Raw genomic sequence first — 24,928 nt, 5'->3', positions numbered from 1 at the left:
CTAATTTCCCCTTGCTTTTCCCCCAGTAGCCTCCTTGCAGCGCCTCCCCCTGCACATGGATGTCCCACCCGTGCTGTGTGGGGCGCACGGCTGTGGCTGCCAGGCTGGGCTGGGTCACTGCCCCAGCACTGGGTGCCCCCATTGCTCCCTGGCCAACTGATGGAGGGGCTGGTGCCTGCTGTGGTTTGCTTTCATCCCTGAAACACTCGAAGGCATCTCCTGCTGTCCTGTTAGTGATTAACATGTGAAGGTGACAAACGGACATTTTACACCTCCTTCCTCTGACCCTTGTTCCTGCTGTCCGCTTTACTGGAAGTCCACATCCCTGCCTTCTGCTTGCTGAAATAAGTTAATTGCTGGGACACAAGCTTACCTCAGTCTATTGTTTTTCATGAGGCTGCAATAAAATTCTTAGGGAGACTGTGAATGAGGAAATCATTCCAAAACAGTGCTATATTCTGCAAGTGTGATTTCTGATTAATCATTAGATTATCTGATTAACCAAGAAGTGCTTAAAGCACTAAAAATATCCTTTAATTTCAGTGATTTAAAGAATTGAGAGATATAATATTCTTTCAAATATATGAGTGAAAGATCACATGCAAGCTGTTATCCATCTGTGGAGTATTTGTTTGCAAAATAAAAAATAACTGTTTTTTCAATAATTTTAAAATGAAACCTGACTAGCTTTCCTTCTACCTCACGACTACCAGATTAAGGCTTTAGAGAAGAACAAATTCAATTCCTAGCCTTTCCAGGTAAGAAATTTTTCTTTGGTTTGCACCCTGTACATCTAAATATTACTGGTCACCATGCTAAAAATAATAAAATAGACAAAAAGGAACCTGAAAAACATTTTTAGACCACAAGAATCTAATACTGGAATTCACTACCTCTTTATAGTATCTGTGGTGTTTATCCCAGCATTCGTCACTCACCTGCGTGCTAGTTGTAGCACTAACTTTTACAAAATGGATAAAAACATGCTTATTTCTTCTGAGAGAGAAATCCCCTCACACTTCATGGGTTTTAAATTAATAGAGCTCTGCAGCACCATAACAGGGTTACTGCAAACGTGTTCTGAAGGTCTATATGGGGTATGTTAGCAATATTCTTTCTAAGATGTTTATAGTTTGGAGAAGATTTTTGAAGATATAAATGTATGAATGAATGATTGAAACTGTCTGAATCTTGCTTGGTGCTTTAAAAATCTTACAAAATAGAGGTACTTCAAATAGAATGTAATGTGTTACAGAACTATTTTCCTTTCTGACAACAGCACGTGACCATAGCGTAACTAAAAAATATTAAATTTTACTATCTGTTTTCACTATTAGTTGCAAAGGGGATATGGCAAATAGTGCATTTTCCTGTTGTGTTCTAGCTGATACAAGACTAATTCCTGTTCTCAGAAGCTTTGAACGTGAGATTCCCTGATTCAAATTTGATTTGCAAAGTTTTTTAAAGTTAGTTCCATTTCATTCTGAGCTTTATTAAATATTTAACTTTCAGCTATTTATTTGAAAATCTTGTTTGTAGGATTTTCCCCTACACTCCTCAAAGCGTTGCAGAGAACCAGAACAAACTCCCCTGCTTTTCATGTTCCTCTCATTATTTTCTTGTTGCGTAGTATTTTTTTGTTACTTGTATGGAAAGTAGAACTTTCCATACTCTGTTGTACTAAGACCAAATCCTTGTCTTGGCTAACATCCTTAGGAATAAAGTTACTGCTGTTGCTGAATTTCCTTTCAGTTCCACAATGCTCAAGTTGTTTTCAGAGATGAAGGGACTCCTTACAGACATCATTATCTGGAATGTAATGGAAGGGGCCCGAACATCTCTCTGTCATAAAAGGTCTGTGATTCACCTTGTTGTCCTGAGTGGTTTTGGTCATTTTCCTGTCCTGGTACATGAACAGCACTCTCTGCACGGAGAGCAGCTCCTGGCATTGCGGTGAGCTTTGTGTGCAGGCCACATGCTCTGAAAACACCAGGGTAAAGGTTTTGCATAATGAGGCTGCATAGTGCTCAGTTTTTATGGGGTCTGTGCATCAGAAATGTGAAATATATATATTTCAGTAGGTTTAAGTCCTGGTGGCACTGAAGGCATAGCATTTGAGGTTTCTTTTCTGGAAAGTCAAGCTAGTTCCTATGTTCTGTTGGAACATGACAATAAAAGAACCGAATATTATTCTGCATTACAAAATGATTAATCTCTGATGTTTCCATCCCAGGGAGTTTATTGCCAAAACTGTAGGAAGTGCATGCATAAGGAAATGTTTTACAATAAAGATGACATCATTAATCTTCGGTATTTCTCTAAGCAAGACCTTTCCTGACCATGCAAAATGATAGAGAAAGCAAAATTTTACTTTATATGAGGGAAACCTGAGAGGTATTAGGACAGAAAACTCTTGCACAGGCATGGTTTTCATGTTTGACAGAGGTCAAGCCTTGTGCCCGGTGTAGATGAGCCTTTTGGAGCCAGATTGTCAATCCAAAGGCAAGCTGCTCCATTTCCTGTTTATGCCTGTGCAGAGTTACACATCCTGACTCGCTTGCCTTCAGCTGCAGGTTTTTCCGCACTCCCTAGGAGATTTCTTCATTAAAATGGTTTGTTATTTATCATTTAAGTAAGCCGCTGGAATTTTGTTAATTCCTGTTTTATTTAACACGTGCAAGACGGTATCATTAGCTAAAGGAAGATAATGTTAAGGTAGTAAGAGTTACTGATGCTGTTAATTAAATGGCCTTTGCAAAACAAAATCTGATCAGCTTATGCCTGAATGTAGAGAACTGATGCCAAGTTTACTGCTTCACAGAGGCCTGGCCTATTGTATATCTGACCTGAGCTTATCAGCAATTGAAACCTGGTCTGGTCATTTAAAAATAAGCTTTTTGTATATTACACATTTCCATTTTTCCATCTGTCATAAGATTAATTAAACATGTTTCAGCATAAAGGGACATTCTTAGAAGAGCAGTTTGCTTGGTATGTTTATGAAGCTCCTCTATGCACAGAGACTGTAAGAATTTTTTATTCAGCAGTATAGCTTGTAAGCAGTCACCTTTTTTACTTTAGTTCCCCCAGCCAATAAAGTGGACTGAAAACCAAAGAGATCTGACAGTTCATGGTGCTTTGTCCTTTCCCTTTAAATTGGAGCACAATGAGAAAAAAATTTGATTATAGCAGTCAGAGTTGTTCTGCATGGCTAAGTCATGCTTTTCTTTAAAGTTTTACTAAATTTAATGAGCTTTCTTAATAGGTACCAAAGAGTTTTTGTTAATGGCCTGTATACCTGGCTTAAAAGCTAAAGAAGGGTAGTTACTGAGGAAGGAGATTGCTAATTAGGCCTTACTTCCAAGCAAATGTGGATGCTATTTGATAAAATGACTGACAATGAACTACATATTCCTCCCTCCACCCCTTTTGTTGCTTTACTGTAGCTAGAAATTAGAGCCTTAACACATGCTACACTGATTGATATAAAAGGACCATGTTGAACTTCGAAGAGATTTTATTACTTTAACAGTGGACTTTGCCATAAAATAATTAATATATGGCATGAGCAGAGTGAGTGTGTAATAAAAAAGTCATAGTATGTTGAACCAGCATAATTGCAAGGAAAAGGAGGGCATTTTGCAGCTTTTCTGGAAATTTGACAGAATTAGGAGGAGCCAAATTTTCACTGTGCTCAGTAGGAGCAGAATTGTACATGATTTTCAGCTGGAGTCAATTGGCGTCATTTCAAAGTTAATGGTCCTTTTGGCCTTTACACTATCAAATAATATAACTTGTGACATACTGATAAAGACTGGCAAAAATAGCAGCTGTAATGAAAATGAAGAATTTCTTCCTTTGATTGCTTTTTCCTAGTTTGTGCCTAAACTCCATTAAACTTGGTATGGCTACCTATGCTTATTAATATGGTTTCTATTGGTATGGTTAATTCCTAGGGCTTATTGGATTTTAATTTAGTGATATCACTATGAGGCACAAAAATCTCATTGTTCCCATTTTAGGAGACTGAAACTAAGCAACATCATGCATTGATTTGTATAACTTAGTGTAAGACTCTTGGAGACATCTTAATTCCTTGATGTTTCCACTCCCCGCTCTGAGGCGGGCTCACTCCTCCTAGAAGCTTAAGTACCAAAGATTCACACCTGAAATCTTCATTCTGAACTTTGTGCCCATTCAAAACTCCCCCTCTCCACAAAAAGGATACCCAAGGCAAACAAAAAACTCCATATAAACCATCCCAATCCACAAGCCAGCTTTGGAAAGGTCTTTACACAAAAAAAATCTTTCATTTGCACATGAAATGTGCAAATGAATTCCTTTTCTCCCAAAGGTTGATTATGTTTAATGATAGAGTAGAGCTGAGGTTAAGAAATTTGGTTTTAATAGATGTTAAACTAATCATTAAATGCAATCAGGTTTGTTTCCTATGTTGTTTGAAGTCAAAAGGGCGGTCAGAGGCTCTTTCCAGACATTCCCTGTTGTCCTGATAAATTTTCTTAAATAATGGCTGATGAGAATATTTATATCTTGCATAATGTGAGTATTGTTTGACTATCTTTTTCTATTTTTATCATCATTTATTGTTTGGTGGTTACGTTGTAAATGTACCTGATGTAAATTGCAGAAAATAGCATTTTAAACGCTTTTCCTTGATTGTCTTCTAAGTACCTGTAAGATCATGAAAACACCCTGCAGTACCCAAGTTAACTTTAGAAGGGTTAAGCAGCAATTCCCTTGGTGACCATGTTCACATTGTGAGATGCACCAACACATGTTTTGTCTATCAGGCCAAAGAATATCCCATTTAGGGCTTTTCCCCACAGTAATCAAGGCTGAAGACAGCAAAACAGTGTTCCCTTCAGAGAATGCAACAACAACGTGAACTCAACCTTTGTTAAAGACTAAGCTCTGCTAACAGTTCCTTTTGCAATATATTGTAGTGTGACTTGGTTCCCTGCAGTAAAGGCAGCCAATGTAAAAAATACAAGACTGAAGAATAATGTAACAAAAATGTGCTGCTCTGCATAAAACTCCTGAGTTTCAGACTTGCTGCTGGTCAAAGCTGGCTTCTTGACCCCTGTCCACTCTAGCTGAGTAAACCTGCAGGTCGTTGATGAGGTACTTTTGCAGCAGGAAAGGTCTTGGGCTCTAATTAAATGCAGAAGTTATGCAAATAGGCTTTCCAGATTTTTTAGTTAGTCGAATTAATATAAATCTGAGCCTAATGCCTTCCTCTATTTTAGAGGTGAAAGTGGCGTTGTGAAATACTTGAATCTTTAAAAATGACATTAAAAATGGCATTTGTTTTTCTCTTTTGTTTTGCACTGTTTTTTTTTCTTTTACTTACAACAAAATTAATTTCTGCCTACAAGAAACGTTTTGGCTGCCTCTTTCTGGAAGAAAAAATTGGCTGACATAAAAGCAAACAGCCTGTGGATTTGGCAAGATGATAAACACGAAGATTTCTCTTCCATTTGCGGTAGAATATTGCATTATGAGAAACATGAATAGTAATCTCACTTTTATGCACCTTGGGATTGCTTGCTGGAGACTACTCAATTTTACTTCAAAAACCAACCAAATAATACCAAGGCAAACAAAACGATGTATGTTCACAGATTGATTTTTGTTTTAAAATGTCATAGGCATATTTTTACTACGGACATAGTTTTGACAGTCTCTTCTTTGCAGAATTCTTATCTGCTCTGATCATTTGATAAAGGCTAATTTTTCCAGGTTGCTTTGCTTTTGTTTAGTTTATTTTTTTTTTCAGAATTCTTAACCTTTTCATACTTTCAGTGTATTTTTAAATTATTGCAAAAATTCCCCTTCCTTCTCCTGTGGCTAAGCAGGAAGCCAGCAGGATACCAATACTGCTTACTCACGGAAATTAAAAACAAAACAATAGGTAAGAAAAATAAAGAAATAGAACAAACAAGAGACACTATCTTTTCTGTTAAAGCTTAATGTGTTGTGCACTCGCTATTCAATATACTGGAGCTTAAAGTATTGAAACTTCTGCAGGAGAGTTTCTGCAGAATTTGGCTCTTTACTTATTTTGGTGCCTGCAACTGAAACATGGAGTTGAGCTACTAGTCTGTCTGTGTGCCCAAACTCCAGGAAGAAAAAGCATTAAGTCAGCAGTGGTAGCCTTGCAGTCCAGAGTCCAAGTTATGGGGTGATCATTTTTGGAGAGGCATTCTATTTATTCATTTATTTTTGTCAGAGCCCTGCAGATGCTGGTGTTTATGGGGCTCCCCAGGAAGGCACAGGTGATGCCAGGCTGTCTGGACATGTGTGATCCTCCTACCCTCAATGTGTGAGATGTCTCACTCTTGTCAAGTCTTTCCTGAGGTGCCTGGACTCCTTTTTCCAAGCAGAACTGCAGTGTGTGCCAGGAGACCACTGTACTTTGACTGAACCAGCCCAGACAAGGGCACAAACATGTCCCCTGCTTGTGCAGTTAAAGATTGCCTTAGGGAGAAAGACAAGGGGAAAGTATGCTTCCACCTTCTTTTCCCTTTATTCCAGTGATGTGACCAAGTTGCCTATTTCCCTTTGAATCAAAATACACCTCGTTAGAGTGGCTATTTGAAATATCTTCTAATGCAGTTATTTAATTTCATTTATGTAACTTGTAACTCGCCTCTCCTTCAAAATCACTGATTCTGAATTCTCAGTCTCCTGTTTTTCTCCAATATTGCCTATCTTTTATTCTTTTAAATTTTCATTTGTAAGTTCATATGAATGGAGACTTGTATCCAATTCAACATCTTCTCTCCAGACTTTGGGATAAATAGACTTCCCCATTTGCCACTGACATGTGTGTGAAGAACAGCTCATAACATGATTGAACTCCATTGATTTTTCATAAAAGTTTAATGAGCTCATACAGGTCAAAAGCATTGCAAAATTTTTTTATAAATTCCTGTGGTGATCTAAACAAGACAGTGGGGAGAGCTGGCACCAGATACACGTTGAGTTACATGGAGGATAAATACATGCATAAATACGTGTTGAATTACATGGAGGATAACAAGGACTTAACATTTTTTGGTTAATTATTTTGAATATTGTGCTTCAGATTATGAGATTTATAACATTGCATGGGTCTCCTTTATGTTTTGTATTTGTTTACAGGTGATTTGCTCATAACTGCTTTAGTAGGAAATGGATCTTGGAAAAATACTTTAACTGCTTCCCAAAAAGAAAACCTCAGATTTACATGTGAGCCCACTGAAACAGTTGACTAACATTGCATGAATCCATTCAAATCAGTGGAGGTTCCAGTTGTGCTACAACTTTTAATCTTTTAACCAAGTCTGGGCAGAATTGTCTGATAAGTTCCCTGAGCTGGTTGCAGTATGAGTTAGGTCATGTTTGAAAATTGCCTGGACAAAACGCAGAGCCGGTGGTACATCAGTTACAGATGCCCTTTGGCCTTACAATACAGAAAACACCCATGCAGAAAACCCAGCAGCTTCTCCAGGAGCTTGGGGATTGCCCCCAGGCCCCATCCTCTTCTCTCTGTTGGTCTGGACCCGTGACTGTGGGGGGAGAAGCCTTGCATGGCCCATGGCCACTGCTGAGCTTGTGGCCACAGGGCAGAGTCACAATCTGACCAGTGGCCACGTCAGTCTGGTGTGTCATCCCTCAGGACATGAATCTTTCATGAGCAGCAAAACCTTTTTATGGCTTAACTTTGTTCCTTGAGCGTGCAGACTGCAGAGGAACAGGATGTTTATTGTGTGTACAGTGACCATTCCCACTGAAGAGGGGCTGCCTATAGGATGGGCACAGCTCCTGTGCAGGAATTGCCTCCTGTATCTTGGCACAGTGATGTAGGTGTGGATCCTGACAACCTCTAATGTGTGCTGTGTGCCTCCCAAATGCACTAGGAATAGGATTTATTACAAGTAAGGCATCATGTTTAACACAGTCCTCAGCTCAGCATTATCAGATGAGGTCTCACAGGGTATGGTAAAATTCTTCGTATCACTAGCTGATGTTTTTGTGTCACATGTACCATATAGATGGCTTCATTAACTGGTGTAGAATATTCTTTAAAATTCAGAATCACAAAATATAGTTTGTTGAGAACATTAGTAAGTTTTGGCCACAGGTTTTGTGGCATAGTGCAAGTATCCTTTTAAGATAACCAAGAATGCCAACTTTCATATGGATCTAACACACTGTAAAATGAGCCTCATGCTCCCTTGCTAGCTGGCCAATATAAGAGGGGAGAATTCAGTGCATGAATCCAAAACCCTCTGGAAAGTATTTTTTATAGCTCCAATAAAGTCCTCTAGCTAGTTCAGTGTTTGCTATTGACACCAAAGACACCTGAATATTCCTTAATATACTGGAATGTCCCAGGTGGTCACTAGTAAGAATTGTGCATGTTCTGGTGTGGCACACAGTTTTTAAAGGTTCCTCTCTATTATCATCTTCATTGCTGTCCTACAGATGAAAAAACAGGCAATTTCCTCTTTGCTTTATGCGCTGCATCAGTGCAACGGCCGTGCTCCAGCGTGATGCACTCAAAGTGTCAAGTATGAACCCGAAACTGGGGGGAGGATTCTGCAGGAGCTATAAATTCCCTCTTTTCCAGAGGTTATTTCTGCACTCACCCTTGATGTGCAGAACTTATTTCTGTGCTTGGGTTAATGTTTAGGTTTTCTTTATAGGTCCTCTTTTATTCTAAAACTAAATAGAAATCCTTCTGTTCATCTATTAGATTTGTGGGTTCTGTGTACTGTACAATATGTTTAAGGGAGGGGGATATTCTTTTTTGAATTATAGTTCTTCAAGTGAATTGGTTATTTTCTCTATAACCTTTCCTGTCAGTGTGTTCAGAAAGGCAGTCCAGCAATCACTTAGCTGTTTATATTTTATGGTTAGTATCTTATAATTAAAATATAATTAAAATAAAAATATAATTAAAATAATTAAAAGTATCTTATAATTAAAATACGTATTTCGTATAATTTTAATTTATCCAGTGTTTATGTCAGATTCAAGATCTTTTCACAGTGTCTGTTGCTCCTAAGGCACAGTAATTTGTTAGCAGCTCAGCATCTGATCTGTTCCTCATTTCTTTCACACAAATGGGTCTTGAGTGTGTTGCCATTAGTATTTATTCTGATAGAAAGCGTTTATAGCAAGATTGGGACCTGCAGACAGTTAGCAGGTTTCAGAAGTCAGTGTAGAAGTGATCTTTTAGCCAAGGTGGCTCACCAAGGAAAAAACATCTTCTGAGTTGGGGATGGACCCAGGAAAGGGGTGTTGAGGACAGGACTTACTTGCGCACGGGTGGGTGGATGGCACAGGTCTCAACTTCAGCCTCCTGCCTTTGCTCCAGCCCTGCTCTCAGGTGTAGCTGGAAGGGTAGGGTCCTATGGGCCACCCAGTCTTGTGATTTATGCTGAATGCTGAACAAGGGAGGATACAGAAGCAGTTTATTTTCAATTTCTGTTCCGCAATGCCCAAATTGCGTTGAAATGTTCCTGAAACTCACTTAAGTTGGGTAAGTTTTGTGTGTCGTGTGTCCCTCTGCCTTAGCTGTAAAGGGGACTCACCTAGGTAAAATATTTTTGGACCTGCTGGGAAAAGAGACTGTATTTATGTGAACCTGGTTTTGTCTTTTATTTTTTTCCTGTTATGTGGCCATTGATTTTAGACATAAGAAAAGTTATTTTATGAATCCTTTCCTGCCCTTTGAACATTAAGCACCTTTTTACTGTTGTCTTGGTTATATTTTCGTATGAATCTCTTACTCTGCTAATGTGTGGTGGTTTTTTTCCTTCTCTGCAAAGACTTTTGTGACTTTTCAAATGCATGTGAGTAGCATTTATCCCCCTCCCTTCCAGTAATGTTTTGACTATTTATGTTTTATGCTTCTGAAGGATTCTGCACTGTGGGAAAACACAGAATAGAAGGATTCAGCACTGTGTAGAAAATAAATCAAAGAATATTAATGGATTGAAATGAAGGGAAACGAAAATTGAATCCAGACTCACATTTGCCTGTAAATTATTAGAATGAACACAAGTATAATTTAATAGAGAATAACTTAACTGTGGCTTAATAATGCTGTACTTTATCCTGCATGTGAACAGTAAGAAATGTGGTGTGCTAGGCAGGGGAAACAGTTTGCATCAGACCACTGGAAAGCAGTAGTGTAGGGAATCTTAGTGATAAATCCAGAAAGAACAAGTTGACATTCATAGAATTGGCTTATTTACCTATAAATGATACCGGAGCTGCAATTAACTCCAAACCCTCAAGAAATTTTAAACATGAATTTCAGTCAGAGGCCTCTGAATTTTCTTCTTGTCTCTTTTTTGTCTTTTCTGCCCTCCCTGCCATGTTCCTCTTGTTTTTCACCTCCCTACTTGGCAGCTCCTGCTCCCCTTGCATTGTCTCAGGTCTGCTCAGCTGCCCAGGATGGTGAGCACTAATGGCAGCACGTGGTGCTGACTTGCACAAGTCTGTCTGAAGGTGGAGGCACTCCAGGAGCTACTAGGTTGGGAACTGCCAACACCGGCAGTGTTGAGCTCTTGCATTCTCACAGTGCCTTTGTGGCCACATGTAACCTGCGCCACCAGAAGCAGGGACGAAGGACACCCAGGGAGGCTGCAAGAGATCCCAGCACATCAGCACACACCACACAGGCTGTGGGAATAACCACAGAGAGCTGTTGAGGAGCAGTGACCTGTGTGTCAAATGCAGCCACCTCTCACAGCAGGAGCTACAGGAGCACTGAGAGTTTATGGAAGGCAGTGGGTGTGTAGGAATAGGCTGTGTCTTCCCCAGTGGGACAAATGTGCTGCCTTGGACATGCCATGGTGTTGAGGAGGCAAGGGGAATCTCTGAGGATGGGCCTTGTCTCAGCCGTGGTGATGGTCATGGGGACTTCGGCCAAGTGCTTTAAAGTGAAATGTATGCTTGTTTCCTGTATGGGAAGAGCTGTGCCCTGAGGAAATGGGCAGTGCTTTGGGTGTAGAGGGCTGGTGTCTAAGCGAACTTTCCTGGTGCCAGAAAAGGAGGAGCGTGGGGCTGAGGAAAGGGAATGTAGCTGAAGGATTTGTGTATCTTACCATTGTTTTCAGCAATAATAGTCTTTGAAGTACTTGCAGCAAAATCAGTAAAAAATGTGTGAATAAATAATAGGAGGAAAGATTTACATTCTGGCCATATAAATATTTTTGGACTAAGCTTTCACCAAAGTGTGTTAGGCTCTGTAGTCCCAAAGAACAACTAAGTAGCTGTTATTAATTTTTATTTCCCTTTTACCGTGTAATTTTCATGGTTTGGCAGGGTTTGGGGCAGTCATCTGTGAAGTGACATGTGCCTCTCCTCATACAACCCCTGTGGCAAATTCCTTTCTGCCACCAGGCTCTGAGCCTGGGTGACAGGTGCTCTTGGTCTGCTCTGCTGCCTCCAGTGACAATCTTGATGTCTTGCAAGGTGTGTCAGGAGAGAGGGAGAAAAACTTTGTCGCTCAAAACAGGGGCAAGCAAATAGCGAAATACTTGAAAGCTTGTAAGGCTTTATGTGAAAGAGGGAGGTTCAGATACACCATTCAGTGTTACTGATGTGTCTGAGAGCCCCTGTCCACGCTCTGATTTCTGCTTTTCTTTGTGCTACAGGAGTGACAACAACAGAAGCACAGGGGCTAAAGTTTTCCTTTGTGGATGTTGCTTTACAGTTTTTCTGAAAGGTTTTTGAGGAAGGCACCTCCTTCTTGTTTTTCTTCAGTTTGTTTGTGAGGATTTTTTTTTCTTTTCTCTCTCTTTTTTTAAAAACTTATTCTGTTTGCTTCTCAGATTATAATTGTTTTCTTCTTTCTGTCTTTATTTTGCTGCAGGTACTTTGTTTTAAATTTTTTGTACTTTCTCTTCTGTTGTGTTCCAATGTGTAGGCTGGTTTTGACCTTTGAACTTTCACAAAATATCCTTCCCAAAGCAAGCATGCCTTCATACCCTGCTTTACTTTGTAGATACGTGGACTCATTGATCAAACTGGTTTTGGTGTGGTTTTGGCATGGTTTTGGTAATCATGCAAGTAAACAGCAAGAGCAGATCTACATGTTCTATGTGAACAGTGGAATGCAACTGCATTTTATCAGAGAAATAAAGAGTGATTTATCTGTACCAGCATTACTTGTTTTGCCAGGTGATTGGTGTTACTGTCTGCACTGACTAAAGCCTCTGAATCTCATGGAAAGGCATGATACAGAAGATCAGTTTAAGGGTTTTTCTAAAGGATTTGAAACAGGGTGGAAGTCCTCTCTTTTTAAGAAGTTCCCCCCCCCCCCCCCATCTTTCTGTAAATAGTCTCTATTAGTAATATAACACATAGGTCACTAGTATGGTCTGTGTTCTGTGTCATGAAATGAGTAACTAAAAAGATTAAATTTTCATTTTGTTAAGTTTCTCCATAGGTTGCCAGGAGAGAAGAGAGATTGGTGGGTAGTGCTGGGTGCATAAGTGATATGATGAGTGCACACCTCACTGTTTTGGTTGACTTTTTGATACATCACTGCAAATGTGAGCACAGAGTTAAATTAGTGAAGTCTTTTTAAATTAATTCCACCCCTTTTCTGGCAATGCTTTTTTGAGTGAGGTTGTCTGAAAGAAACCCTTCATTTCGCAGAGCCATTGCTGGTGGCTTTAAGGAGGAGCTGGTTGTTTGCAGCATTTGGGTGTGACTGCGGAGGGGTGATGCCCAAGCACTGTGAGCGGGGCACAGGGCAGAACACGGGCATGACCAGCACTCCCCTCCTCCCCAGCTATGTGTTCTCTGGCACAGTGATCCACACTGTGGGTTAGGATGTTTCAGGTACTGGACTGTGAAACAGATTCTTAGCTATATCAATATTTATGACCTTCTGTTCCTGGTGAACGCTTATTTCTGAGAAATTAAAAAGAAAGAAGCAAACAACCAACCTCCCCCCAACCAGCGAAAAACTCTATCCAAAGTCAGAGGATGTAACTAAGTTGAAAACCCCACAAAACTTCTATTGAGAGCTTTCTGTCTGTCGCTGTGTTTTGGAGTAATACATTGTCTGAGATACAGCACTGCTATGATGTATTAGACTAATGTATCATAAGAGTGTCATAGCTTTGATGATGTATTAATGGAATACATTGTTAAGGTGCCATGGCTCTTATGATGCATTACTCCAAATATGACCAACTGGGTGGGTTAGCATACAAGCATGTTGTGTGTGTGTCAAGTAGTGTTTCTCTGCCTAAAAGTTCTTGTGCAAGAGAAGTTAGGAAGAGCTAAAAGTCAGGAGCTTCTGAAGAGAGGAGTTGAGCGGTGTGGGACCACAACTGAGGCTGGAGCTGTGTGCTTGCAAAATCTCTGAATGTACAGAAAATGCAGGGAGGGAAGAAGAAATTGCCTTTACTGAAGCAATGATGAATTTTCATTCCCTTTCAAAGAGTACAGTGATATGTGCTGTATTACCTGAACAAGTTCAACATTTTTCAAAAATGTCTTGACAGGTTTTTTTTCAGGGTATTTTTTTTCAATTTGCTGCCATATTTTCTGAGAAAATTAGGTTGAATAGGTTTTATGCAGATATAAACACTTCTGTCGTAGCTGTTATTCATCAATTTTTTGTTGTATATGTCAGCTATTTCTGGTTTCAGAAAAGGTAAATTTTAATGAGTAGTCTTGTGACAAAGTTTGTTTTTACCACCCTTCCAGATATAGCCAGCTTTGGACAAGCTTTGGAGAAGCAAACTGATATCAAACTTGAAGAAAAGGCATTATAAAGCACATGAATTACTGATGATGATACTCACCTCCTTGTTCCCTAACAAAAAGACTTTATGTGTTGTGTGTATTTATCCTTACAGACTTTCTATCCCTTGCCTTTTTAAAATGCCCTGTATTGTCATGTTATGGATGTTATGGACTGTATGTATGTCCTTGAATAGAGTCTATTTTTTGCCTGGTTTTGCTGTAAATCTAGCACACAATTGTTCTGGTCTTGCAATGGCATGTATTTACTAAATTTGAATATTGCTATTTAATCTAATGAATCTCTTGGGGATTTTTATTTCCATTCATAGAACTGGGTGCAAGATTTTCCCATTATTGATCTCTTTTATTCCCTCTGCCGTGCTTAGAAAGAGAAGGATGCAGAGGTAAATGTAAAATACCACTTTTTGCTGAATCTGTAGAGAGGAAGTTGTGGGAACATTTCCAGGTACTGAAAATCAACCTTTCCAGTATAAATTGCTCTTTTGCTCTTTATGATGAGAGGCATGAAGTATCCAGTGAAAAGGTTTCATTTTTCAGGTTTCATGACACCCAATATTTGCATAACTTTGCCCACTTTTTACATCACAGTATCTTGAACACTAGACGGCATTGGCATTGTTAATGTAAGTGGGGAGGAGATGGAAGATACTCAAACCTCCTCCCTTCAATGGCCCCCATTTTTCTTCCTGCCATATGAGAAACGCAATCAGACAAGAAAATCCTCAAGTTCCCAGAGTTAGGACCATACCAAGTGCTGGATTGTCAGGTAACCTTCACTGATTGCTGCATGGTCAGTGCAGAAATGACCCAACCTACATAGCAGATTCCTGCTCCTGGGGGGTTTTGCACTGACTGTGCAGAGCTGAGATTGCACCTGCAGCAACCCCAGACATAACCTGTGGAAGACACTGTGCATGGACTTGCCATCTACTGTGTTAGGATGCATTCAAAGTGATTAGCAGACTGCATTTTGTCTTGGCTGGGCTCTTGAGGTTCTTGTGGGTTTTTTTGTTTGTTTGTTTTTGTTTGCTTGGTTTTGGTTTGTTGGTTTGTTGGTTTGTTGGTTTATTGGTTTGTTGGTTTGTTGGTTTGTTGGTTTGTTGGTTTGTTTTTTTAAATTCTGATAAGCTCTGTAATAGTTACCACAATGGTTAATTTCTTCTGGTCCTGTCACCACTCTTGCCCATAAGCACAGGAAATTATTACGTTAGTAAGTATTCTAGGGGTCTCTCATGAAAAGCAGCAGTTAACTAGGGATGTTAAAAGCAATCTGCATATATAGATTTGTATCTTTTTCAGGCCAGCAGAACAGTGTTTGCAGCATGTAGGCTGATATTAGAAACTGAGTTGCTGTTCTTTAATAGTGCTGGTATGACCTTGGCTTTGTGTTACATTTTGTCATAGGCGTATTTATGAAAGCCTAGATGCAGAGCTTGGAGAAAATCTTGGGAAGCTGATTGTGAGAAGTAATTTCTGTGTTGTTTCTGCTTCAAACTTGGTGTGAACTGTTATCAAGTAACTAAGTCTGGGATTAGATGGCATCCCTGCATGATATGGAAATTTGGCATCTCCTCAGTGATGCCCCAGACCTTCTTTAAAGATCTGTTCTGACCCAAACCATTCTGTGATGGTAGAAGTTTTACTCTGTTGGCCGAACCTGTTTCTTTAGGGATGCCTGTGTAAAAAAGGGCTGTGAAAGCCATTTGTTCTTGGTGATACCACAGGATAAGATCAGTAGTAGACCCACAATTCTCTTCTTTCAGAAATACGTTGTTTAAAACACCGTGGGTGGGTTCCATCCCTTAAATTTGCTTTATTTGTAGAATTCGTATATCATAAGTAGTAAAAGAATTGTTTGAGAAGCAATGCCTTGTTCCTGCAATATAGCAGTGTATTTCATGCAAGTTGCTGTAACCTTTGACTGGGGAGTCATGTATAACCTAGTATTAGAAGCAATTATTTTAATGGCAGTTTAGTGACATGTCATCAGACTCGGAGCAGATGGGTAAATGGATTCCCAGAAAACTGTGCATTTTTTTCTCTTCCGTGATTATTATCTAATTTTTGCTGATTAAAATTAAGGCAGGAGGTGGCAAAATAATAAAAGTAGTGGAGCCTGAAAAACTGAGTCAAGAAAGACTGAACAGTTTCATAAGGGTAATAGCAGAGAGAAGCATGAAAGCAGTGCTGTCTCTTGCCTGCTATTCCTTTATTAAGCAGAAAATCTTTTCAAATGCCTGTTGTGGTAGTAGCTAGCTAGGGACTCAGCCCCACGTCAGGGCTTTGTCATGCTAGTGATTTACATGTACAATGGATGAAATTAGGGTGTTGTTGTCTTTAATTAGGGTTGGGGGTTTTTAATGTTGTCGAAGAGGTAATATCAGTGATATTAGAGAGCAGTACCTTTCAGTTGTAGACATGCTGTATTTCAACTGCTCTGAACACAAAAACACTCACTGCTAAGGCAAAGTGATAGGAAAACTCATTCTTAACATACTTCCTATGTGTTGCATCAGGCAGAGCTGGAGTGTAATCCAGTGTTCTCAGTGTTTGGAATGCATTGTTTGGAAGAGCTGTAATAGCTGTGCTCTGTGGCTTTACCTTTTACAAATCATGTGACACCAGTCACATCGTCCTATGGTCGATCCAGTCCTTATGGGGTGTTTGAAATGCTAAGTGTCCCTCTGGAACAGAAGTTCCTCTCTGAGGAAGCTGTGAACATGAAGCACTTGGGGACACTTCCCAGGAATTCTGTAGTTTGAACCCTTGGCAGAGTCAAAGAAGGGAGACTTATTCTTACCTGTTGTTGAACTACGAGGTCCAAAGCAGAATTTTCTGATGGATGTGTGTCCAGATTTGTCTCCTTTCTTCAAAGCAAGTTGGAATTTGTGTTCCAGGACCCTGTCTCCTCTTCTACAGATGATTTTAGTTACTACATTGTTGACACATTTGCTTCAATATTGTAAAATAATACAATATTTTTACTCTCTTTTCACAGGCTTAATGCTTCCAAAATGTTTGCTGTGTGGTAACTTCCTCCCATGGGGAAGGACAGCTGGGCACAGTCCTGCTCTGCTTTCTGTCCTCACCAGCTCTGGCAAGGGACAGCCAGGCAGTCTCCTGAGGGGACATTTCACAGCAGAGGAGGTGGGGTAGGGAGAAGACTCTGATGGCCTCTGTGGCTGCTGCCTTGGAGATGGACCTTAGTAATGAAGCAAAAACTCTTAGGAATTTTTAAGGGATATTGTCTTGGTTTTGGAAGTGAAACATTTCAATGCATTTCTCTGGCTGCACTGCAAGGTTGCAGTGGATTTGGAGAGTGAATTCTTAACAATCAGTGGAACTCTCAGAACTCTGATCAATAGTATGATGTGGGATCCCAGCAAGTGTTGTAGCATAATTTATTGTTGTCAGTGCTGGTTGTGCATGCAAATGTGATCTTCCTGAAAATGTGCATTACTAGAAACTGCCATGTGTATCTCTTTGACAAGAGGGGCTGGTTTGGATGATGCCTTGGGAAGGTTGACATGGAACAAAGACTAGACAGAGCTAAGAGAATAAAGTAGGTATTTATTAAAAGACCTTTAAAGATACAACTTGGACAGTGCAAGAGCCTGCCCAGGGCTACACCCAAGATGGACCCCAAATGGTCACAAAACGGACGACCGGTCACGAGGTCTCACTTTTATAAGTTTTGGTCCATTTGCATATTGGGTTTAGTTGTCCAATTACAGCTTCAGATTAGGAAGTCCCATCCTTCTTTTTCCTCATCCTTCTTGTTTTCTCTCTTCAGTCCACCCTTATTTATGCTTTTGGGCCTGAAAACTTGTACCTGTTTTCCTTGTTCTCAAACTGGAAAATGATTTGTTTTGTCTCCCTACTCTGTGAGGAGAGCTTGCTAACACTTAATATGAGGCTCAGAACTACCCTCCTAGGGAGCACAGAATCTGAAAAACATAGAGCTAAAACTTAAGGCGTCATGGGAAATTGAAGTAGATTTTCTATCTGTTAGCTTCACAAGAAGTTTCTTGTAACTGTAACCACTGGCCCAATGAGCCAAGTTCCCCCATTAACTGTTTCACTTAATGATGTCTTTTATTACAGTTCAGCAACCTGGTTGAGTGAGCAGCTGCATGGTGAACTAAGTGCCTCTGAAAGCTCAGCAGTAAAATTTTTGCACATCAAGTGCTGTGAAAATGTTCTCCCATGGCTTGAGTAGGCATTTTTTAGTGTGGTTTAGGAGAAATTACACACTAGGAAAACAAATCAGAAGAATCAGTATCCATCAAGCTACAGGTAATGACCAAAGATCAGTGTGGTTGAGAGAGGTTTTACAGTGTGTTGATATCACCAAAGACATCTCTGTGCTCAGAACTTCAACAGCATATATAGAATGAGACACATTCCTATCCCAGTTTTTAAAAAATTTCCTTTTTTTTTAAACAACCCCATGCATTCCTCCCTCCTGGATCTTCCTTGCAGAAAAGTGCACTCTTGTGTGGATTAGCCTGTGGAGTTTCCAATTTGCAATGTGTCAGGGAACAGAAACCAAATAAATTCTGTTATGTGAATGGGCTGTGGAAATAAACTTCTGTATAAGAGAGTGAATTGACTGCCCTGAGTCATTCTCAACTTCTTTGTTTGCTTTAATTGGTTTGCTTTAATTAATTACATTGTTTGCACTTCTGTTGTGATTTTGCAGGGCTGCTCATTAAGCCTTGCCTTTAATCTTTTCCACTCTTACTGATCTGTGCAACAGGTGTGCTAACTGCCTTTTAGCATCCTGGCTGTAAAATGAGAAAGATTTCCAGCAGCCAAGTCTTGGTGGTTGTACCCATTCTACACGTGCCATGTAAGTGCTGCTTGTAAACAGCCTGGGCTGGGGTATAGAGATCCATTTGTAGTTCCCAAGGTAGATGGTGCCTAGGGAATGAGGCATGGCAAAGGTCTGAAATTCAAGGGTTTAATTTCTGAGGAAATTCACATCCTTAAGATCAGTTTTGTAATGCAAACTCAGTTCCTTGGAAAAGGCCCTGCTTAGTTTTACGTTAATAAAAGATGTGTATTTGGCTTCATGTCAGAAACAGGAATTCAGAGACTTTGAAAAACCTTTGAAGACTGTTACAGCTGTAATTGGTGTGTTTTGTCTTGGGTGGAGAATTTGAAAGGTTTATTTCGAGAATATACACTCTTAAGGGCAGGAACTGTTACTCATCTGTGTTTGGAAAGCAGCACCAACACAGTCTGGATAACAATGATACTACAGAAGGTTAAAAGAACAATTAAAGTGTGGAAATAATGACCTAAGGGAGGAACACTTAACTTAGCATGCCGACAACTGCACATCATGTGTTTGGGGAAATCCGAGGGGAGAGAGAGAGAGAGAGAGTTGTCAGAGAGACTAATACTCTCAGAAGAAATATGTTGAAATCACTGCTTACATTTCGTAGAAATTATATCAAATAACTTGAAGAAAAATCCTTTGAAACGGAAAGAGGGAATTTGTCCTCGTTTGTGTTTTCTCCCAGGAGAGCTTGCCTCGTTTTTTGGTTCTTTCTCTTTCCTTTCTGAGTACCTTGGGAGAGGGGGAGTCTGTCAATAAAACCGCATCTCCAAAGCCCCACTTTACTGTGTGCAGGGAGATGCACACAAAAACTGCTGGGCAAATCCAGCTTCCCAAGGCCACTCTTCCAGAGCAGCCTGGGTGCATACATCAGAGGTGCCACGTCCTGACACCACTAAGCAGCTATTTTTTGTGTTTGTTGCAAGTTTGAAACATTACTGGGACAGTCATGTTTCTGGAACAGCACAGGATGTAGGTCAGCCTTGGCTGTGTCCTACAGGTGGGAGGATCAAGGCAACGCATCCTGGGCATTTTCAGGGATTACAGGCAGGTTTGTGACTGAAGAGAACGATGAACTCCTGGGTTGTGTGCTCTAGATCTCCAGAAAACAACTCCCATACAAGCTGAACTGCAAACCTGCCCTTCAAATACTTCATGATTGAAAGACCTATTGAAACAGAACAGAATTTTATTCATACACAATTATATATATAAAATCATCATCATAATAATAAATATAAAAAAATTTTAAAAGGAGAGAATTTTTACTCTTTTATCCATATTCTGGAACACGTAAATTATATGTCTGTATATACAATTTTTTCTAAAATAGTTCTTTAAACTAGAAACAAATCATCATTTTCTTCCTGGCTACTTTGGTTTGTATTGTATTACTTACAGCTTTCATGAGAAGGCATTAAAACAAAGCAGAACAACTACAAAGTAACTGCCAGGAAGAAAACAGGGTTTTTCTTGTGTTCTTGGCCTCGATTTTATCACCCTGAAGTGATCACTTCCTTTCTGGAGCTTTTTTCTTGTTTTGTGTATATTATTTCTGTGTGTAGTTGGTCACATGAAATCAACCTCCTAACAGAGCCAAAATGTAAATTTAAAAGTTTGGTGAGGAGAGAAGCTAACAGCATCAGTAAAGTGATCCTTTAATAAATCAATTATAGTCTAAATATCTGAAAATACCTGTTATTAAAATTCTGTTATATTTTTCACATCTCCTGCAGGCAAGAAACAAACAGTGATTTTGTGTTATTAATTACTTCCAAGTATATAAATGGAGAAACACAGTTCTAGAGCTGCAGATAATCTCCCTAAATCTCCCTCCTGTCTGTGTTTCCAGGCTGGCAGCTGCTGACACCGATGTGTTGTGCTGTCGCACGGGGAGCAGTTGGGCTGTGCAGTGTTTGCTTCCAGTGAGTGCCCCTGTTGTCTCCTTGGAGTTGCTGCTCCATTCTGAGCAAAACATTCCTGAGACACCATTGATGCTGCTCTGCAGGGTGTTCTCAGGACTCTGGCACACCAGGTGAGGTACCAGCCAGCTTTTCTGACAGCAAGGAAAAGTGTCTTGAGTGTTTCAGTTCGGAAAGTACAGTGGATTTTCTTTTAAATTTTTTTCTCTGTCAGATGCCCAAAAAGTTGTGTCAAAGTTTGATGAATAATAATTTATCCCGCTCCCCCCTCCCCCCAAAAAAAACCCCAAACAAAACAAACAAGCAAACAAAAACCCACAACAAAAAAGCAAAATTTTGTTCCCTTTCCTCTTTTTGCCAATGGCTTTTCCTTGGTTATGTTGAATATTGCTAAGCATGTTGTTAGTGAAAAAAAGGCAGTCTTCAAATAATTTAACCCTTGCACAGATGCCACTGCTCTGTTTAGATTTGTCTATTATTATTTCTGTGCAGTTCTTTAATTAAAATTCTGGGATGTTTCCTCTTTCCTCTCTGAAAGCAATGTTTGGTAAGGACTGTAGATTGTTAGGTCTGTGGAACTGGTCATTGTAAGCCAAGACACAAAGGGCTGATTGGTGACCTTGTCTTGCTTTTGGCTGGAGTTTCTTCAGCTTGGTGTGACCAGGCCCAGCAGTTGCTTTCCTGTTTTGACATTGGTGGTCACTTTGCTGCTTCACACATGTAGACAATATTATGTCCTTGACTTTTTCCACTCCTTGACATATAAAGACTCTCCTGAAAATCTTGATATGTTGGTAAAGTTTACTTATGAGTTTTGGTTTTGATACAAAGAAAAGGAAAATTAAAGTAGAAATGGGGCAGAGGGAACTGGCGTGGTACAAAAGGAGTGGGAACACGACAGAAGGGTCCCGTGAAGAACGAGGGCTCTCACTGGGAGGTGTGGGGAACATCAGCTGGGCTTTCAGTAACACAAGTGAGCAGAGGAGGGACGCTGACACAAAGAAAGAAACAAAAACTGTGAGATGTGTCCCAGCCCCACCTTCTCAGGTTCAGCACCAGTGATCTTCAGTATCTGGGGTTCTCTGTGTGTAATAGCATGCTGGACTTGGGAGGAATTTGCAACTGCAAATCCAGGAATTGTGGGACTCATAGGAAAGTGATCTTAGGAAGAGTAGAATATTGCTGTGGAATACTTCAACTCAATTTGTGAATTGAAAAAACAATTTGACACAGTTTGTTAGGCAGCTGTAGTGTTTGATTCTAAAGAAAAGCATACTCCAATAATAAGCTTCTGTTTTCACAGCATGAGTTGAATGAATTGATTAAATAAATTCAATCAATTATTCCATGTCATGTTTTTTATCTGAAATTTATATACAATGAAAAATAAAACAAAGTTTATTAAATGAAAATTAAAACCAATATGGTTTACTGTGGCAGGTCCTTAAAATACACAGATGATAATTTATTCAGGCCTTGTTAATACTTCAAAGCAATTATAATAATCCAGCATTTTTTTCTCCTTTAGATTAAAAGTGAATCAAGATTAAATTTTTATGAAACGTGAATATCCTCGTGTCTCCTCCATATCTATGTGCTTCCTTTTCTATTTTACTTTTTGAACTATTCCTCCCCCTTTATCTCTTTTGCTCTCTACTATAGATTATGTACTGATCATAATAGACGTTTACAATACTTTATATTTTTTACTGTTGAGTTCAAACACTGGCAGTCCCACAGACCTTCCCTTAATGTACAGTTCTAGTGTGCTGCCTTGATATAGGAAGCGGAGCTCTTTGCAGAATTCCCTTCTTTGATACATGTTGATCAGGATCAAGTTGTAAAGAGCAGGACAGCTGTTGTGATGTAGTGCAAGGTATAAACACAAGGGTATTGATTTGAAATGTCTGCCTCACTTCTCTGCTATTCTGCACCAACACTCTTTTCTGCTTAAATGAGTGGGAGGACACCACTGCGAAACAGGAATGGAGCTGTGCGTATGACTGAAACTCCACGTCCCCCAGGGAGCTGTCCCTCATAAAATATTTGATACAGGAACAGAAGTACTGGATGTTTGAGCATGCTTTAGGAATTCCCAGAGGTGGCATGAGGGGTGTGTGCACACATCTGTAGGCATGCCAGCAGCTACGGAATGGCTGTCAGCATTTTCTGTTGTACAAACAGGAGCTTGTTTGGGGTCCTTCCCACAAACACGCTTTATTCCCTCTGCTGCAGAGTCCCTGTTTTGCTCAGTAATTGCAACTGACAGCCTGGATTGGTGGTATCCAGCAAACGTTCAGCAGCATCAGTGGCAGGGTGATTGACGTGAGCACCGCACAGGGAGGCTCTTGCTCTGTGAATGTTCTGCTCTGCAGCAGCGTGATAAGCAATCAGTGTTACTGGAAGCGTTCTGACATGCTGCACCTCAGCCTGAGAGGCATTTCACCCATTTACACCCTGATCCCGAACACAGGGAGGGCAAGATGTCAATGGATACAATTGTGACTCTAGTGCTGTTTGTTTTGGCCTCTGTTTTATTAGCAACTAATGGTAAACCCTGCAGTCCTTGCTGAGGCAGGGCAGCAGTGGTTGAGGCCTCCATGAATACAGACAGCATCAGGAGCTTGTGCTCTACCACCTTGCTTTACCTCAAGTCTGAATTATACTCTGGGGGCACGCACAGGGTGTTCTCAGCAGTTAATGTAGGACTCAGAGAAGTTACAGTGAAATGGAAATGGATCAGGACCTTCCTGGGGCACTGGTGAAAACTCACCTAGTATTGCAAGTCCAAGCTTGCATGCCAGACTTCAAAACTGTCAGTAAAATCGACAGTGTTTTGTTATGTATTGGAGCAAACCCAAAGGTTTGCAAAGCGTGTTTGATGCAGAGCATCTACATCTTGTCCCACCAGTGTGTGCCAGACCAGACTGTATCTATCAAGTAGCTTCTAGTGCTGCTGCCTTCTGCTGAGATCCACTGGCATCAGAGTAGACATCAGTTCTGTACTGCAGTCAGGTCCCCTTTTATCTTTATCATTTAGAAAAGATTTTTTTGTGGACTAGTTGCCCTTAGAAAATGAATCTTTCTTCTACTCATGTGCAACTGAATTTGCTCAACTGTCACAGAAGTATTTGGGCTCATGCCAGTATCATAGTATAATACAGCTCTAGGATCTGCCCCTAAAAGTTTATCTGCAACTTTCTTGGTTTGCTGTTAGTTTACTGCTGTTTACCATTCCAAATTCTGATAGATGTAGCTACATAGGATTTCCCTGGAAAAAAAACAGCAACTCTGTCAGAGAAGGTAAAAATACTGTTAAAACTCTTGTGATGTATTTAGACTATGGGCTTCAATGTAGGGGTTAATAGAGTGTTATTCAGTATTCCAGGAAATTGTCAAGATCACCAAGTATTGTACTGACTTGACCTGTGTTACATTGAACTCACTCTTTCCATGTTTCCAATAAAAACATACAGCAGATTGTTCCAGAAGCAGTGTCAAACTCAGTTAAAAATAAATCCCCTCATACTTTAAACGTGTAGTGTGTATACTAAATATATTGCACCAAAATACATCTCTTGTAAGGAAAACTATCTAAAATATATCAACCCTGAAATCTCCCCTGGGTCTTCTGCAAAACCATGGGTTTCAGTTATGATTCCTAAAAGTTAAAATAATCCTCATTTGTAAGCCACCAAATCCTCTGTGTCTTACTCTGCTTTTATTGCAACACTAAACCAGCTTTGTTTCATTCAAGTGCAGGATTTGTAAATAACTAATTACAACCCTGCTTTTTTCCCTTGAAGCATTAACATTTGGCACCTGAGAGAACAGCCCCGTTTCAACTACCAGACAGTAGAGGCGAAGCACTGGACTCAGTCTCAAAACAGTAGGGTACAGCTGACAAGCTCTCTTGGACCACTTCACCTCCTGCTCTCAGAACAGCAATCAAATGAGCCAGAGGGCAACTTTAGGAAAATATTTTTCTCTAGTAGCAGTAACATCTGTCTCCTTGGCAGCCTGCACTGGCAGTTGTGTTGGAAGCTGTGGGTTTGCCCCTGGCCCTGCCATGTATTTACATTGCTGAGAGGTTATCCTGAGCTCTGCTGGATCCTGTTACCTGATTTTCTTTTGTTCTGTCATTTTCCCTCCCTGATGCTTTGGCTGCTTAACTCTTTATGGGTACATGTAAAGTGAAAATTACGTGTGCAGTATGAGATCAAAGGTATTAATTTGAAAGTATTAAGTGGTAAATTTCTTTCTGATTAGAGATTCAGCTTTTCTGATCTGTTTTCGCTGTATTTACTTGGCTTCAGCCTAGGCAATGCCACCATTGCTGTCTGAGCTTTTGAAGGTGCGA

This window comes from Chamaea fasciata, unplaced genomic scaffold (genome assembly GCF_029207755.1).
Source record: "Chamaea fasciata isolate MVZ Bird 193981 ecotype frontalis unplaced genomic scaffold, bChaFas1.0.hap1 SCAF_10, whole genome shotgun sequence".
Taxonomy (NCBI): domain Eukaryota; kingdom Metazoa; phylum Chordata; class Aves; order Passeriformes; family Sylviidae; genus Chamaea; species Chamaea fasciata.
The sequence above is the reverse complement of the archived record's forward strand: the minus strand, read 5'-3'. Positions refer to the sequence as shown.